Source organism: Protopterus annectens, chromosome 6.part1 (assembly GCF_019279795.1).
Source record: "Protopterus annectens isolate FY-2018-M chromosome 6.part1, PAN1.0, whole genome shotgun sequence".
NCBI lineage: Eukaryota > Metazoa > Chordata > Ceratodontiformes > Protopteridae > Protopterus > Protopterus annectens.
This window is the reverse complement of record NC_056738.1, coordinates 192805411-192818980: the sequence shown is the minus strand read 5'-3', so window position 1 is coordinate 192818980 and position 13570 is coordinate 192805411.

Here is a 13570-nt window from a genome sequence, read left to right as displayed (position 1 = left end):
GCTATAGTCAATCCATGCTAGCAACAGTATACATGTGTGTGATGCATGTGTTGTGTCACTAGGTGATGCCCCTTCCCCTGGATACCACTGCACCCATGTACACAGTATTGCTGTGTACCTGTTCTCCACCCTGACATGTATTGTGCACCACACCTCACATCTGTACAACCCATTGCTGAATGTGTACTACTGTGTCAATTATGCCAGCTTTAATGCTCACAGCCCCTATGTTTTTCAGCAACACATACCTGGGATGATATGTGGACAGATGTAATTTGTGAATGCCTGATGTCTGATTTGCAGCTCTCAACATCAGCGGACTATGTATGACCAATCCAATACTCTTACACTGACAACCATTAGAGCATACCATGGCTATGGGGGTGTACACACCCTTATTGATATGACATACCCATCCTTGATCTGCCATGGGACCACATCACCACATATCTTAACAGTACATGAGCCCGATATGTATAGACATAGTATAGATGCATACATGGTTAAGATTAAATCTCAAAAATCTAAGAAATTGTTTAGAGATAGGCAGGCTTATGAACACAATACAGCCTACCCTAAATTAAACTGGGCTGGAGGGGACAATAGTGGTAATGTTTTGTGTGACAGTGATGTTAATGAGGTGAATCCTTTTCAAAGTAATGAGAATGTAGAAACGCCAGCAACAGAGGATGAGAATGGACCGAGGAGAAGCAATAGAAATAGGAATAAGGTTGGCAATTGTGAGACGCAATCTGGGATTTTTGTTAACAGTAATTCAGAGAATAATACCAACAAGCCTAACCAGGCTTTTTTAGGGAACCAGAACAACCAAGGCTACAAGAAAAGGAACAGGAATAGGAAGCATTAGATAACAATGACATATTAGTTCCTAGTGTGGTTGCCCCTTTTATTTTACATAATGTAAAAGGTGATTTTACCATATACAACTTTTCTACGTTAACGTTTGAACCTGAACTAATTGAGCTTCTTGCTTTAGGTAATACTTTTGTTCCCTCTAAACGACTTGACGTGGCTAAGGTTCTTGTAGACCTGAAATGTTATGTTTGTAAGCTTAATTTAAAACTGCTTTTTAATAATCCTGTTGATAAAGTTACTACTGGTTTAAAAATGCCTAGCTCGTTTAACCCACCCTTACATGTTGGGTTACGCATGTTTGAAAATGCTTGTGAATTGGATATTAGGCACCTGGATAAAACTCCATTGTGTATTAAGAACAAGTTTAACATCACAAAAGAACAGTTATCAGCCCTTAATCGGTTACGTGACCTTTCTGTTAGAGTCATGAAACCTGATAAAGGGGGCGGGCTTGTCATTTTGGAAAATAGTCAATACATAGAAAAAAATGCTTCTAGTCTTAGATACTCCAGCTTACAAAAATTCGTCACTTAATGAAATGAACATAAGCATTAACAGGATTAGAGGTTACTACAGGGATTTGTTCATAGAAGGCAGAATTGACTTAGACACCTATGAATACATTGCTATTTCACAACCTAGAATACCAGTAATGTTTGGTATCCCCAAGGTTCATAAAAACCTTGAGGATCCTCCCATGAGGGCATTAGTGGATGGGAGGTTGTCTATCTCCCACCCTTGTGCTCAATATATTGACTTTTTACTTTCCAAGTATTTAAAGCTGATTCCAAGCATTTGTAAAGATTCTTGGTGTTTTTTGTCGAACATTAACAAAATTGGTTTTGATAGGTCTTTCAATTTTCTTACAATCGACGTAGTTGATTTGTATACCTCTATACCTCACCAAGAGGCTATTGAGTGGTTGGAACTTTCATTGATGGAGTTAAAAGCCCCCAGGAATGAAATAAATAATGTTACAGAGTTACTTGACATTGTGTTATCCTCAATTTTTTTTATATTTGAGAAGGATTATTACATCCAAAAACATGGGGTAGCAATGGGATCCCCATGTGGGGCTATAGTGGCCAACATGTTTATGGCATACTGGGAGAAACAATATGTAGTTAACCACCCAGTTTGGAAAGAGAAAATTGGCTACTATACCCGGTTTTTGGATGATATTTTTATCCTTTTCAAAGGGGATGTACAATTGGTGCAGGGGTTTGTTGATTACCTCAATCAAACCACGCCCTTTCTTAAGTTCACTTTCAAGTTTGCCAGTGATGAGTTGGACTATCTTGATGTGAAATTGAAAAAGGATTTGGGTAATCGCAAATTTGTCTCCACCATTTTTCGGAAAAATACCTATGTTAATTCTTTCCTACACTTTTCAAGCTCTCACCCCTTTAAATTAAAGAGAGCCATCATCAAAGGACAACTAGTTAGGGCAGTAAGAATGTGTAGTGAAATTAAAGATTTTGAAGATGAATGTTCCTTATTAACTGACTTTTTCATTGACCGAGGGTACCCACGTGTTATTATAGAAGAATTAGTAAGTGAGGTTTCAGTAAAGAGATCAAATGTTTTTTTAAACCATTAATACACAATGAAGGGGTTATTCTTCCTGAGTCCAGTGAAAGTATATTGGAGAACAATGTTATTGACTTATTTAGGAATACTAGTACAGAAAAGTTTGCTAATAGGTATCCCTTGAGTTTTATAACTACATTCAGTCTGGACTCAAGACAAATTTCAGAGATTATTGAAAAGAATTGGTATTTTATCACAACTAATTCTTTTTTAGTGGAGAAGTTAGGGGTAAAACCCAGAATAGTATACAAAAGGGGTAGTAACCTCAAAGAGCTATTGCAAAGAAACCAAACCAGTCATTCTTTTAATAGAATAAAGGGCTGTTTTAGTTGTGGAGCATGCAATTGGTGTAACGTTATACGCACAGGCAACTCTCTTACTATTCGCCACAAAAGATATGAAATCAATAGTAAAATTAACTGTGAAACGAAATCTATTATTTATGTGGCTTTTTGCGTTTGTTGCCCTGCTTTCTACGTTGGTAAAACCGACAGGAAGTTTAGAGAACGTATATACCAACACTGTTACGCCATAAAAAGCAATAAAAGTGAAAACGCACTAGCGAAACACGTAGAGAACTACCCTGGTCATAATTTTGCATTTATGGGAATAGATTGTATTCCCATCACAATTAGAGGTGGTCCAACTTCTCTCTTATTAGAGATTTGTGAGCTAGAATGGCAACTCAAGTTTGATGCTTTTAATTTTCCGGGGCTCAACGAGAGTTGCAATATTGCCCCTGTTTTAAAGTATAGATCTTATTTGAGGTAATTCGTTTTTATATTATATCTTTTCTATTTCTATTTTAAGTCTTTTTAAAAAGGTTTTCCAGTAAAGTCAGGATATTTTATATCTTTTTATATATTTTTTTATGTTGTACATACGTCTTAATATGAGGAGTGTTTATTTAAATAGTTACTGACTAAAATGGAAAATTAATTTATTTACATTGCTTTAATAATGTTTTTTAGCCTAGTAAAACTTACTAGGAAATTTCTTGTGGTTAAACACCCATGTTTTACTAGTGGATTCACACAAGTTTCACATTTGCAGTAAAAGGTACTTGTTTGAATTTATTTTGTATTGTTTAGTAAAGTTATTGGTTACTTAACATGTATTCATTTTTAAAAAAAAGTGTTGCTTTAAACAAACAGGAAGTGATGTATTTCGTTATATCTTAATTGATTACATGCATATAAATAGGACCAAAAAGGTTTGGTGCCTTTTTTGGTCGCTTTGCCCCTGAGGAAGCTACTCAACTGAAGTAGCGAAAACGCTATACTTATTGTGGTTAATAAATTTGTGTTAAGGCTTTTTGTGGCTTTGTGGATTCGACAGCACTCCTAATTGTGTGTTTCATGAGCCCGATATGTGACATATGTCCTGTACTTTTAAATGCAGTGTCTACGGAATATGTTAGGTGTGCAGATGCTGACCACAATGCATACATTCCATGTGGGCATATGTATGCACACCCTTATCATACAGCAGTCCCTACTCCTGGCAGGGGTACACTAGCATGGGCCATCTGCATTTGCCAGTGTATGTTCAGTCTGCCCTACACATGTCCCCCTAATCTGCATGATTGCAAGGTCTACTCATGTGCACATCCCTTGGTGTTCACACACTGCCATCACTATTTCTGTGGGGGTAGGGTTACGTCTGCCACAGTTCCTGAACCTGTCTATGTGCAGATACAGCCATTCTTAACATCCTTAGGATCCCTGCTGCAGTGCACTAGTGTGTCATGCTGACACCCCCCTTCAGCCTTTTTGCAGATGCATGACAAGTAAGGCCTACTCCTGTGTGTGACTTTGCAGTATCCGATACACTGAACACCACATGTTACAGCCTAGTCCCAGCTGATAATGTGGACCACAGTAATGCCTTATGCCATAGTGTAACTCTGCAGCAGTTGCCATTGTCCTACAGGTATATACACTGGTGTTGCACTGTATATGGGTGTTGTTCCAAACATGTCCCTACTGTAGGCCATGTCTCCCACCATCATGTTACTCCCTGTGGACACATTCCACAATGACAGGATGTTAGTTATCATGCAAGTGTCTGACATTCCCTTCCAATACCCCATCATGGGCACCCCTGTGATGCCTTGCATTTAACAGCAACAATACGTGCACATGTACAGCATGCATTCTGGGTAGGTGTGTTAGATGTATGCATGGAATATACTATCACCATTACCTGCCCAGTGTCTTGGCAAGCATATACATAAACCATACTCGCCAGCTACAGGCTGCTGCCTTGGTGGTATCCTGGTGGGACCTACATAAGAGGGTGAGAGATGCAAAGTCAGTGGCCACACCTGTGGCATTGCTACAGGATGAGTGCAGCATTACAGTACATCAACAGTACATGTCCACAATACTACCACATATGCACATCTGTTTATCACTACTATGCAGCAACAAAATATATCTATGACATGTCAAATGTGCATGATCTACCTGTACCGATGCAGATGTATATGCAACAGTGGTCTACTGATGTGCCCTGTGGTCTTACCTGCATGCTCCTTTGCTGGTGTGTGGGTGGCACCCACCTCCACAAAGGTGTCCACCGGTTGCTGGCTGTGCGGATGGGCAGGTGCCATGAGGCTGGCTAGGAGCTCCTCCAAATGTGTCTCGGTGTTGAACATTTTGATCCCATGTTCGTGATGATGAGATCAAGTATGTTTTCTGCTCTTGTGGGGATGGTGACTAGTTGTTCCATGGCATTTGAGTTTATGAACTCCAGGAATCTTTGGGTTAGAGTGTTAGGGCTTGAGTAGTGTTCCCAGTCTATATTAGGGTAGTTGAAGTCACCTAGTATGATGGTGTTTGGAGATACATTTATCCTCCAATGTTTTCAGGAAGGCCATGTGAGGTTCCTGAGTTTGAGAGGGTGGCCTGTAACATGCTACAAATTGCAGAGCAGTCTTGCCTATGGTTAATTGCACCTGGATGGTCTCAGATGCATCGTGCATTGCCACCAACCTTGAGGTGTGGGTGCTACTTATGAATATTGACACCCCGGGTCGTTTCTTGGTGTTGTCCGATTTTGGGGCTGGACATGATATGAGGTGAAACCTGTTAGTGCTGGGGTGCTCTCAGGAGCCTTGAACCAGGTTTCTGTCACAGCACAGACATCGATGTTCTCCATATTGAGAAGGGCCTTGAGTGCATGCATCTTGAGATTGAGACTTCTGGCATTGAGCAGCATTACTCTTAGTTTTTTTCCTTTTTGGTGTTCTAGGGTGGTAGGTTTAGAATTTGAGCCTTGCCTAAAAAAGGCACTATGGGGGTGGCAAGAGCCTTTGCCAATATCCGGAAGCCCAGTTGGGCCTGTGTTCCAGCCTCTGTCCTCTACCTACATACCAGGCTTTGTACATATGACATGCAGTCAGGGATTGCTATGTAGTGGGCTGTGAGTATGTCATGCAGCCATTCCTGACATCAGTCCACTGCTGTTGTGCCCCCCACACATACTGTGGGGTTGGGTCCATATATGTGTGGGCTTCACATACACAATACATGTGTGCCCTTATGCACTCCAGAGGCCAGTGTATGTAACAGTGGTATATGGCCCTGTATTATTGAGTCTAGGGTGGATGAACCATAACTAACCTAGGCTGTTACAACATGTGGGGGTATCAGGGGTAAGATCCCTTAAGGTATCTGGATGTACATTACCATATAAGTCACCTTGGGTAAATACAGGCCTACAGCCTCCTACCATACAGACTGTTCTGTTTGTCAGTGTGATTGTGATGGTGTTAGTCATTCCTTGTTATGTAACAGATTCATCCCATTGTGTCAACTGAGGTCTTTACCCCCCTAGGGATTGTGTACAGAGTGTAGATAGAAGCTGCTGGACTATACATCTGCATTACTTATTGTTGACTGATTGACTGTCTTTACTGTTGTACTACTTGAAGGCCTCGGCCTGGACAGCAAAATATGTAAACCTTTACAGACTACTGTGTTAATATAACTGTTTCACAGTTGCATTACTCTGTTTAAATGTATGTCAGTGTCTAAACAGCTATATGACATGGCATATACAACTGTAATAGTACACAAATAAAGCTTTCCCATGTATGCAAACCTGTGTGTGGTGTTATATCATTTGACCTCTCTGTGGGTATATGTTGCAGGCAACAATTGTCATTTGTATGGGTGGCTCATACAGTGTCCAGTTGGTAAGGTGGCAACTGTAGGCATAGTAGCTGTTCCGTATTGTGTGCACCTTCTACATATGCATCTCCCTATACATATCTCTGTGTTTGTATGTGTAGTTACATATATATCTATATATATGTATATATATATATATATATATATATCTGCATGTACGTGTCTGTGTATATGTATTAAACAGGATACGTTAAAAACCAAATTTAATACCTGAAACATGTCTTCCTAGACAGAGCTAAATTAACAGCATATTAGTCACTTTAATTATTCAGTAAGCATCAATTACTCATGTTAAAAACTGCATTTTTCACAGTAATTGATGCAATTGTAATTGACTGAATAAGCGAAATTTAAACTCTTTAAAGGAACTTTCAGCAATTTAATGGTTTTAATATTCATAGGTTCATACTAGGCTATCTGCCCTAGGGCATTTATAAGTAGCCAAGTGTGTTTGGCTGCACCCATTTTAAATTAATTTTGCTATGCCCTTTTTTGAGGTTAGTATACTGTGCCTCTGTCTAACAGTGATACAGAAGTGATATCCAGGGTAAACCTATGATCCCCCATCCACTCATCAAGATTTCTCTTGAAGAGAGTCAATGAGGGACTCTGCCTAACCTGGACTGGGATTTTATTCCAGAGTGAAGGGAGCCTCTGGGTTATGAATCTGTCCCTCCAGCATGCCCTATTTATTTCAGTGCTGAGGTTCTGTATGGGACATTACATGTCCTTGTTAAGCTCCTCTCCATACCGGCTACATGAGCGTTGAAGTACCAGCACAACAGTGTTGTACAAATGGGTTGATAGGCATGGGATACCCATTGTGTTCTGGCAAGTGTGTGTATGTGTGCATGTCATTTATCTGTAGGATACAGCATTCTGAGGCCATGTACTCCTATTACAATACCCATTGCCACACAGTATTACAGATGGTGTTGTTGCTGCCCATAGGTGAGGCATGACAATGCAACACCCTACTATGAGTGTGCTGTAGTACCACTGTTGGGATCTACAATGGGTTGTATCGCAGTCATGGCCAATGTGTGATGGTGGGCATGTCAGAGTGTCATCATGGGTTTCAGGGCATACAATATCCACTGGGGGATGTGGGTGCTGTGTACACTGTCATTACACCAAGGTACACTTGATATATGTCCCATGTACCACGTTATGGTTATCACTGTCACCATCAACCATACAGGTAACTGATACCAAAATCCAGGTCAGTTATGCATGTGCTGTGTGCAGCCTACCTGTAGCACATTGGACACATGGTTAAGTTAGTTAGCAGTGGTAGGCCCAAGCCTCTCAGATGTGTATCTGCCTGTTATGTGTCTGTTAATGTGTATATGAAGGTATGTCACACTATGTATTGTCCATATACACCCATTGCATCCCCCATTAGCATACTGTACATGTCTGGGGATGTTCTCCATGTAACATGTAACCTGGAACACACCTCACCCTAAACGCTGTGTGGTGTGTGCAATGGAAGCCACACACGTCAGTATCACTACATACCTAGGTAGGGGTCTAGTCCCAGTGTTGCCAATTAAGAGTGTGCATGTATGTGGATGGGTCTACATCAGGTTGCAGATTATACACGCCCCAGTGGGTCACCTGTCCATGTGGCACAGGCAATAACTGTTATACAAACCTGTGATATGTGTTCAACTGTACCCCAGATATGTCACAGCCATGGTGTCACCACAGTGCCATACCCCATTGTGGAATATGACTGCAGACCATCCTTGTGCTGACACATGTACACCTACTACACAAATGGATAACATTATAGAGTCCACAATCAACCAATGTTACTAACAGCTATAATGGATCATTGCTGGATGGCTACACTACCTGACATATATACATTACACTTTACTCCTTACAACATGTTACCCTGCAGTACTGTGGTACACTGTAGTACAGTCACCATGTGCATCACAACCATATTAGCCTGTCCCTGCATCGATGGTATGGATGACAGGGATGTGGCACATGTATCATCATATTCACAGCGTGTGTTGTTGGTTTGCCAGAGGCCGAGGGTGGGCCATACATTTGACACCATGTATGTGGGTGAGGGGTGTACTGAGGTGAACTGGGTGTGGTGATGTGGTGTGTGTAGGTATGGGGTTGCCCTAGGTGTGTTTGTATAGTGCGTGGGTATGCATGCACACAGTTCTGCCATGTGGCTGCCCTACACAGGTGTTTATGGACAGCTGCAGACCATACCTGGCAGGGTGTGCAGTTCACTGCCTCTGGTCACAGACATGTGGACTGTGCCTAACAGAGGTTTCATGGGCACGTCCATGTAAAAGCCTCAATGTGTTACTCTCACCTGACGATGATAAATGTCTGCTGGAACCAGGTCCCTCCTGGAACTGGCCAGGACCACGTGCTCATGGCCTGCTGTGGTGTGGTGTGGACATCGCCCCCCTGCAGTGCTGGGGCTGTTACTGCCACTATGGGAGCCCCTTCGTGTCCTAGCATGTCCATGTTGACCGCCAGCTGTTGCCATTGCTGGCCTATGTCCACACGGCTGTCGCCTCACTCCCACCACACATTCAAGCATGGACAGAGCATGGTCGATGAAGGCCATCATCTCACCAGACCAGCTATCCATGAACTTAGTTAATGATGCACCAGCCAGTTACCATTGTCACTTGCAGATGTGAGAGCCTCTCAGCCTTAGGGATGGTGACTAGTTGTTCCATGGCATTTGAGTTTATGAACTCCAGGAATCTTTGGGTTAGAGTGTTCGCTTGAGTAGTGTTCCCAGTCTATATTAGGTAGTTGAAGTCACCTAGTATGATGGTGTTTGGAGATACATTTATCCCTCCAATGTTTTCAGGAAGGCCATGTGAGGTTCCTGAGTTTGAGAGGGTGGCCTGTAACATGCTACAAATTGCAGAGCAGTCTTGCCTATGGTTAATTGCACCTGGATGGTCTCAGATGTATCGTGCATTGCCACCAACCTTGAGGTGTGGGTGTCCTTTATGAATATGGACACCCCTCCTTCTTGGTGTTGTCCGGATTTTGGGGCTGGACGCATGATATGAGGTGAAACCTGTTAGTGCTGGGGTGCTCTCAGGAGCCTTGAACCAGGTTTCTGTCACAGCACAGACATCGATGTTCTCCATATTGAGAAGGGCCTTGAGTGCATGCATCTTGAGATTGAGACTTCTGGCATTGAGCAGCATTACCCTTAGTTTTTTTCCCTTTGGTGTTCTAGGGTGGTAGGTTTAGAATTTGAGCCTTGCCTAAAAAGGCACTATGGGGGTGGCAAGAGCCTTTGCCAATATCCGGAAGCCCAGTTGGGCCTGTGTTCCAGCCTCTGTCCTCTACCTACATACCAGGCTTTGTACATATGACATGCAGTCAGGGATTGCTATGTAGTGGGCTGTGAGTATGTCATGCAGCCATTCCTGACATCAGTCCACTGCTGTTGTGCCCCCACACATACTGTGGGTTGGGTCCATATATGTGTGGGCTTCACATACACAATACATGTGTGCCCTTATGCACTCCAGAGGCCAGTGTATGTAACAGTGGTATATGGCCCTGTATTATTGAGTCTAGGGTGGATGAACCATAACTAACCTAGGCTGTTACAACATGTGGGGGTATCAGGGGTAAGATCCCTTAAGGTATCTGGATGTACATTACCATATAAGTCACCTTGGGTAAATACAGGCCTACAGCCTCCTACCATACAGACTGTTCTGTTTGTCAGTGTGATTGTGATGGTGTTAGTCATTCCTTGTTATGTAACAGATTCATCCCATTGTGTCAACTGAGGTCTTTACCCCCCTAGGGATTGTGTACAGAGTGTAGATAGAAGCTGCTGGACTATACATCTGCATTACTTATTGTTGACTGATTGACTGTCTTTACTGTACTGTTGTACTACTTGAAGGCCTGCCTGAACAGCACAATATGTAAACCTTTACAGACTACTGTGTTAATATAACTGTTTCACAGTTGCATTACTCTGTTTAAATGTATGTCAGTGTCTAAACAGCTATATGACATGGCATATACAACTGTAATAGCACACAAATAAAACTTTTCCATGTATGCAAACTTGTGTGTGGTGTTATTTCATTTGACCTCTCTGTGGGTATATGTTGCAGGCAACAATTGTCATTTGTATGGGTGGCTCATACAGTGTCCAGTTGGTAAGGTGGCAACTGTAGGCATAGTAGCTGTTCCGTATTGTGTGCACCTTCTACATATGCATCTCCCTATACATATCTCTGTGTTTGTATGTGTAGTTACATATATATCTATATATATGTATATATATATATATATATATATATCTGCATGTACGTGTCTGTGTATATGTATTAAACAGGATACGTTAAAAACCAAATTTAATAAGCGCTTTCGGGAAAGTCAATGCCTCCCCTTCCTCAGACAAAGAGCTTTAAATTTACAACGCTTTTATATTAAGCTCACCGTTCAATTATTCAAGTAAAGCATCAATTACTCATGTTAAAAACTGCATTTTTTTAACACGAGTAATTGATGCTTTAATTGAATAATTGAACGTTGAGCTTAATAGAAAAGCGTTGTAAATTTAAAGCTCTTTGTCTGAGGAAGGGGAGGCATTGACTTTCCCGAAAGCACTTATTAAATTTGGTTTTTAATAGGTTCATAGGTTCATACTAGGCTATCTGCCCTAGGGCATTTATAAGCCTAGCCAGAGTGTGTTTGGCTTTCGCCACCCATTTTAAATTAATTTTGCTATGCCCTTTTTTGAGGTTAGTATACTGTGCCTCTGTCTAACAGTGATACAGAAGTGATATCCAGGGTAAACCTATGATCCCCCATCCACTCATCAAGATTTCTCTTGAAGAGAGTCAATGAGGGACTCTGCCTAACCTGGACTGGGATTTTATTCCAGAGTGAAGGGAGCCTCTGGGTTATGAATCTGTCCCTCCAGCATGCCCTATTTATTTCAGTGCTGAGGTTCAAGTCTCTTGAGCAGGTAGCTCGATGGGATTTGGATTTTCTGAGGTGCAGCATGTCCATTAATTCTGGGTTGGACATGGCTTTATACGTCAGGCACAGATCGCCTCTGAGCAGGCGGTATGTCACTGAGTAGAGCTGGAGTTTCTTTAACCGGGCAGCATATGGCATCTGTTTGAGCCCTTTGATCCTCTTGGTGAGGTACTTTTGGGGTCTTTCCAGTTGCTGCAGGTGTCTGGTAAGGTACATCCCAAAAGGGGCATTGTACTCAATTATGGGCCTGATGAGGGATGAGTAAAGAGGCACGATGACCTCCCCTGATCTAGATGTGAATCCTTCATGATTAGGTGGGCTATATAAAATGTTTTCAAACCACTTTGGCCATGTGGTTATCAAATGAGAGATTGCTATCAACTTGGGTCCCCAGGTCCCTAATTACTTCTTCTGTACTTAATGGATTACCAGCTATGTGGTAATTTGTGTGCACTTTGTTTTTGCCAAAGGGGATGACTATACACTTTTTGGCGTTTAGCTTGAGGCCATGGCTCTGGTACCAGTTGTCTGTTTCTATGAGGCCCTTTTGGAGGATGCTTGTGTCGGCTGGAGAGTCAATTATAGCGCCCAGTTTGCAGTCATCTGCGAACTTGGTCAGCCACAGTCCTTCCGTGTTGGCCTGTACCTCAGAGAAATATATACCGAACAGGAGAGGTCCCAGGATTGAGCCATGTGGGATGCCACTGGTAACTGGTTTGGAGTCTGACATGGCTCCAGCAATTCTAACCATGTGGGTTCTGTCCTTGAGCCAGTTTGCAACCCATCTAGTGACATAGGGGTTTATATTTAAGCTGGTGAGCTTATCTATAATGCCCGAGTGGGGTATTGTATCGAAGGCTTTTGTGAGGTCCAGGTAGGCTGTGTGGACCACCTTCCCTCCAATGGCCTTGGTGACTGTTTCAAAGAAATCAACCAGGTTTAAGAGGCAGGATCTTCCTTAACAAAGCCAACTGGGTAAGATCCAGTGTCTGTAGGTCCCCAATATCTTTTTTTATGAGGTCCATGATGATCCTTTCCATAGCTTTGCAGACCAAGCTAGTCAGGCTTATGGGGTGATAGTTTCCAGGATCCGTTGAGGCGCCACCTTTGTGGAGAAGGACCACTGTTGCTGCACGCCACTCTTTGGGTACATATCCTGTGGTAAGGCTGAGATTGAACAGTAGTTTTATGTTTGGGTTTAGCTCTTCTTGGAGTTCATGTAGGGCCTTGGCCGGGACACTGTCTGGTCCCATTGATGCTGTGTTTTTGCTTTGGAGAGGGCGGCTCTTACCTGAGCATCTGAGATGTCAGGGCAGCACTCTGCTGGGACAAATATTTGCCCTTTGGTGGGAGAGGAGAAGTTTGCGCTGAACCTGTCAGCTAGGATGTTGGCAATGTCTGTGGGTTTGGTGCATTTTTTTGTCATTTTTAGACTACTTCTGAGCATATCTGGGAATTCCCACCCAGGTTCCTAACTTAACTAAAGAAAGCCTTGTGATTATCCTTAGTGTCCTGTGCAATTTTTCTCTCAAAGCTGGCCTTAGATGATTTTATGAGTGCCCGTAGTTTTTTGCTAACACTGATCAGAGATGCCTTCCCTTTTTAGGATTTTGCTCTGTCATGTAGTAGCTTCCTCCTTCTATTGTATAGTTTGTTTATGGCTGGGGTCCACCAGACAGGACGTCTGCCTTTGGAGGATTGGGTCTTGGTTTTATTTGGGATTGCATGATCCAAGCATTCCTGAAGGTGTTTATAGAATGCGTTTATAAAGAATTCTGTGGTCTGGGCCGTATTTTCCACAGGCCCGGGGGCTTTGAAGGATTCCACCTCGGTTTTGAGGAGTGTGAAATTTGCTTTAGAGAAGTTTTTCACTGTGGTTTTCTGGGCAGGGGGTG